The sequence below is a fragment of the Trichechus manatus genome, unplaced genomic scaffold (genome assembly GCF_000243295.1).
Source record: "Trichechus manatus latirostris isolate Lorelei unplaced genomic scaffold, TriManLat1.0 scaffold00125, whole genome shotgun sequence".
Lineage (NCBI taxonomy): Eukaryota > Metazoa > Chordata > Mammalia > Sirenia > Trichechidae > Trichechus > Trichechus manatus.
In genome coordinates, this window is record NW_004444061.1 from 1854829 (window position 1) to 1861189 (window position 6361).

Genomic DNA, 6361 nt, shown 5'->3' on the forward strand with positions numbered 1-6361 from the left:
GTTACATGAGAAACTATCTGTTCTGTAAGCCTTCACCTGAAGTACAATAAAATATTAAAAAAAAAAAAAAATTCTCCTACAGATTTACTCACACATATGTGTGGAATATGAAGAATAAGGTTATACACTGCAGGGTTTTTTTTTTTTTTTCCTTTAGGTAATAGCCAAGCTATTGGAAACAGCTTAATATCCTTCCATAAATGCTGGTAAATCAAATTTGGTATATCCATTTCCCAGTGCTTACTTCATACAACTCTTGACACCAAAGGAAATGGAAAAACATATTCAAATAGTATATTTCTGGCTACCCTGAATCCAGGTTTCCAGGGCAGTGTGGGTTTATGCTTATTGTCCTGGCATTCCATCCAATTAGCACTATTTCTTACTCTCAAAGTTTACCTGTCTGTAAGATAAATTATTCAGTCATCCTACGTATACTGCTTGTAAGTGACGAAAGGCAGTGGGGAGAGGTGTGGAGTGGGATGTGAGGCTGGATGGAGGAAGGTAAAGGAACGGTAACTTGATGCATCCCAGCTAACTTGCTACTCCTCAGTTCTTTTCCTCTTGACTCTATCAGAGCTGTAAGCAATAGATGTTATGCCTATGGATCTGACAGCCTGGGTTCAAATCTTGGCTCTACATACAAGCTATGTGGCCTTAGCAAATTCCTTTCTCTTCAGGTTCCTCATCTGTAAAATAGGGATACTAGTACCTGTCTCATAGAGTTATTTTGAGGATTAGCTAATGTATGTAAATCACTTTAAACAGTATCTGGCACTACAGAAGCAATAGCTATTACTGTCATTCATAGCGCTGCTGAGTGGCTACCATATCTAGACCTTGACAAACTCAACACATAGCTAAAGGCTTACTGGCCAAAATATGTTGCAATTAAGATCTAATTATAAACTAGATTCACTCATTCAATAATTTTTCATTGAGCACTTATATTTAAGGCTCTGAGCTAAGTTCTAGGAGAATAAAAGTATATGAAATTATACAAAATATAATGGGAAATGAAGGTGCATTGGTATAAAACCCACATGTATAAGATGATACTATATTTGTTTTATTATAAGATTTATGGATTATACTTTATTTTAATTCTATCAAATTCAGCAAAAAAGAAATGGTATAGTTTCAGTAAATTTGTTATTCTCTTGATTATCTGGCTATCTTAATAAAACTTTAAAACAGAATAACAAACTATTAATATATACCAATTAGCTAATACTGAATAATAAATGAGCACTGAAATGTACCCTCGTGTTCAAGAACAAGAACTTTAGGACCAGGATAGGCTTAGATTTGAAACTGGTTCTGTCACTTTCACGTGTGACCTTGGGCAAGATATCAAAACTTTCTATCCATTAATTTCCTCATATTATAATGAATAGTTACAGCTACCTACTTCATAGCTTGGTTATGAGGATTAAATATAAGGCATTTATCTAGTGCTTAGCACATAATAAATATTCAATAAATACTTGCTAGCATTATTATTTTTCTAAATTTAAATAACTGGCACTTGCTTTTCTATCCACATGACATCTTCTCCACCCAATCTGTCTCCAAGCAAACGAGACTAAAGACTATTTTTTCTCGTTAAGATATTCAGTATTTTTTTTAAATGTATTTTCAAAAAAACAATGACATGCTGATATTTCTCACAGTATATGTATAAACTAAGTTCCTCTTCAGGGAACCATCTTTTTGTTTAGGTGATTTCTAGACTTTTGATTTAGGCAAAGCCCTGATCTAGAAGGCATAACTTCGTATAATCTTGCTCTGATGACACAGCATGAATGATGGATCTGTAAACAGACTCCCTCCTGCTCCTGCACAAACCATGTATCTAGAGGATGAGGGCTCCAGTTAGTGGGAATGCACTTGTCAAACACAGCCTCGAACTACTTCTTTCTCCAGCACATATCTGTAGCACCAAAATTTTTCAGCTATACAACGTGTCCCTTACAATTACATTCTAAGCCGGAAAGAAAAAAAGTTTCACTGAGTTATTTATAGATATTTGATTTACCATTTCATAGTACTAATACTGAACGTAACTTAAATATCAAACTCATTTAAAGATGTAAAAAGAAAAAAAAAAGTTGATAAATTACTGATACACTTACTAAAGTGCATGTTAGGAACTTTGATGTCATATGTTGTAATGGAAAAGAAAACATGTTCAAGAACTAAAAAGATTAACTGAGAACTGAACTCTAAAGCAGGTATTTTTAAGAATCTTTGGTAGTGTTTTAATGTCAGTTAGCTTAAGAGACAAAGTAATATGTTTGTTTCTCATAGTTGCTAGGTAACATATTGGATTTTATTTGGTTTCCAGTCATTTTAAAAAACAGTACATGATTATAAGAACAATAAAGCAGTATCTTCTTTTTCTGAATTTAATATTAAAAGACTTAAAACAACTGGCCTCAATGAGGTCACGATTACTTAAGACTGTTTTTCATTGTTTTCCATTATCCTTATTCCAGAACCCTATAACCATACTCTTAAAAAGAATAACTTAAGTTCCAGTTGTGCACTAGGCTGTATTTCCATTTGAGGTTAGAGAGTAAAACTCAAGGCACTGAACTTTGTAGCCTTTTCTCTAAGTTTCTACACACTCTGATCATCATATTCCTGAATCATCAAAGTATTCTCTTTTTAAGAAGGCAAGAAAGCAGGAGGCGGGGCAAAGATGGCAGAGTAGTCAGAAGCTTCCAACTGACACTCTTACAACAAAGACCCAGAAAAACAAATGATTTGATTATATATGGCAATCTGGGAGCCCTAAACATCAAAGACAGAGTTGAGGAACCGGACTGAGTGACAGGGGTAAGGAAAGACGGTTTGGAAGCAGGGAGGAGTTGCCAGACCTGACCCGGTGAGAGCAAGAACCCTTCAGGCCTGATCAGCTCGGGGGTAAGCAGTGAGGCAGGCAAACAGCCATGCTTGGGAGGTGCGTTTTCCGCACCAGGAGAGACCCAGCACTGGAGAATCAACATGGCCACCCAGAACCAGTGAGAAGCAGCCCTTCACGAAAGATAAGTACTAGCATATGGTTTACCACACAGATCAAAAACACCCCCGTTAGGGAAAAACCTCTCTCCCATATACCTCCCTGCTCCCTGCTCTGCACTGGGTCCCAAACAGGCTTCAGCAATTGCCGAGTCCCCTGGACCGGAAGGAGGATCTGTCACACGCCCAGAGCCATTCTCCCTGCCTTGGACAGTGAACAAATTAAAAACAGGGGAAAAAATAAACTGCCAGCTCCCCTAAGCCAGGAACCCAGGGTAGGCACAGCTCCTTTGCCTAGGAACATGCATAAGGGATCCACGAACTCTGAGTACCTTTAGCCCTTCACAGACTTGTGTGGGCTCACCTCAACAGCTTAGGCCCTCATTACCACAGTACAACAGGGTATATACCGGAACTCTAACTTCAACTGCTTCAGCTGTGAAGTGGCAGATTCTTGACATTTCACATTGCTCTGCCAATTAAGGAGGGTCTTCACCTACCCACATCAGGGGCCTGAGGAATGCTGGCTTCACCCATACCACCTAGCCACCATAAACAGTGAATAAGATGTGCCACCCCAGCCCTTACAACCAACAGCATTAGGTGCTCATAGTCCGGCTGCAAAACCCACCCACCTACGCGCTCTAGGGAACAGGGACACGTCTTCCTCCTGGACACTCGGGGGCGCTGTCAGCCCCTTGCCCTGCTCAGAGTGTGTCCCCCTGCTGCAGCAAGATGCCTGTGCCAATCACCCATGCCTGTCTAGGACTGTGAGAGCCCACACCACACACTTGGTGGCTAACTACCTGGGCACCTGAGCTGAATCCATACAGGAGGAGTGGGCAGACTCCTGAGCTCACATACCTACTAACAGATCTAACCACCTGAAGACAGGACATTAGAGTGTCAAAGGTGCCAATAATCTAACTAGCTCATATGAGCAGCCTATTTGGGCATATCAAAACAAAACAAGAAGATAGGACACAGTAAACAAGCATAAAATAAATATAATAACTTACTGATGGCTCAGAGACAACATTCAATATCAAATCACATAAAGAGGCAATCCATGATGGCTTCAGCAAGCTCCCAAAATAAAGAATCTAGAAATTTTCCAGAGGAGGAAAATTTCTTGGAATTACTGGATGCAGAATACAAAAGATTAATATACAGAACTCTTCAAGAAAATAGGAATGAAATTAAGCAAAATGCAGAACACACAATAGAGGAAATTAAAAAGATTACACAAGAGCATAATGACCAATTTAACAGGCTGCAAGAATCCATAGAGAGACAGCTATCAGAAATCCAGAAGATTAGCAATAAAATTTCAGAATTAGACAACTCAACAGAGCAGAATTGAGGCAATGGAAGTCAGCATTAGTGAGACTGAAAATAAAGCACTTGACACCAACTTATTTGAGGAAAAATCAGATAAAAGGATTTAAAAAAATGAAGAAACCCTAAGAATTATGTGGGACTCTATCAAGAGGAATAACCTACAAGTGATTGGAGTACCAGAACAGGGGTGATAACAGAAAATACACAGAGAATTGCTGAAGACTTGTTGGCAGAAAACTTCCCTGATATCATGAAAGATGACAAGATATCTATCCAAGATGCTCATCAAAACCCGCATAAGCTAGATCCCAAAAGAAAGTCACCAAGACATATTATAATCAAACGGGCCAAAACCAAAGATAAAGAGAGAATTTTAAGAGCAGTTAGAGATAAATGAAAAGTCATCTACAAAGGACAGTCAGTAAGAATAATGTGAGACTAATCAGCAGAAACCATGCAGGCAAGAAGGCAATGGGATGACATATATAAAGCCTTGAAGGAAAAAAACTGCTAGCCAAGAAGTATATATCCAGCAAAACTGTCTCTCAAATATGATGGCGAAATTACGGCATTTCCAGTAATGAGAAGTTTAGGGGATTTGCAAAAACCAAACCAAAATTACCAGAAATACTAAAGGGAGTCCTCCAAATAGAAAATCAGTAACATCAGATAAGAACCCAAGACTAGAACACAGGACAGAGAAACCACATACCAACCCAGATAGGGAAGTCAAAAAGTAAATCAAAATTAAAACATTGAAAACAGGGAAACAGATGTCAATCTGTAAAAGATGACAACATTAAAACAAAAAAGAGGGACTTCAAAATGTAGACATAGATTTTTCATATGGAGAGGAAGTCAAGGCTATATAAAGAAATAAAACACTGACAGAAACTTAGAAAAATAGGGGTAAATATTAAGGTAACCACAAAGGAAACTAACATTCCTACAAGTCAAAATAAAAAACTTGAAAAACATAAAGACTCAGCAAACACAAAATCAACAATGAAAAAGATGAAAAGCAAATACATGAAGAAAAATGACTCATCACAGAAAATTAAGTGGAACAAAGAAACTGTGAACAACACACAAAAAAAGACACCAAATGACAGCACTAAACTCATACCTATCAACAACTACACTGAATGTAAATGGACTAAATGCACCAATAAAGAGAGTGGCAGATTGGATAAAAAAACATGATCTGTCTATATTCCACCTGCAAGAGACACACCTTAGACTTAAAGACACAAACAAACTAAAACTCAAAGCATGGAAAAATATATATCAAGCAAACAACACTCAAAAAAGAGCAGGAGTGAAAATATTAATCTCTGACAAAATAGACTTTAAAGTAAAATCCACCACAAAGGATAAGGAAGGAAAAACACTATATTATGATTAAATGGTCAATACACCAGGAGGACATAATTATAATAAATATTTACGCACCCATCGACAGGGCTCCAAAATACATAAAACAAACTCTAACAGCACTGAAAAGACAGATAGAAAGCTCCACAATAGTAGTAGGAGACTTCAACACACCACTTTCAGTGAAGGACAGAACATCCAGAAAGAAGCTCAACAAAGACATGGAAAAGCTAAATGCTACAATCAAGCAACTTGATCTCACAGACATATACCGAACACTCCACCCAACAGCAGCCAAGTATACTTTCTTTTCCAACGCACATGGAATATTCTCCAGAATAGACCATATATTAGGCCATAAAGCAAGCGATGACAAAATCCAAAGCACTGAAACATTACAAAGCATCTTTTCTGACCATAAAGCGATAAAAATAGAAATCAACAACAGAAAAAGCAAGGAAAAAAAATCAAACACGTGGAAACTGAACAACACCTTGCTCCAAAACTACTGGGTTATAGAAGAAATTAAGGATGAATAAACAAATTCATAGCATCAAATGAGAATAAAAACACATCCTACCAGAACCTTTGGGACACAGCAAAAGCAGTGCTCAGAGGTCAG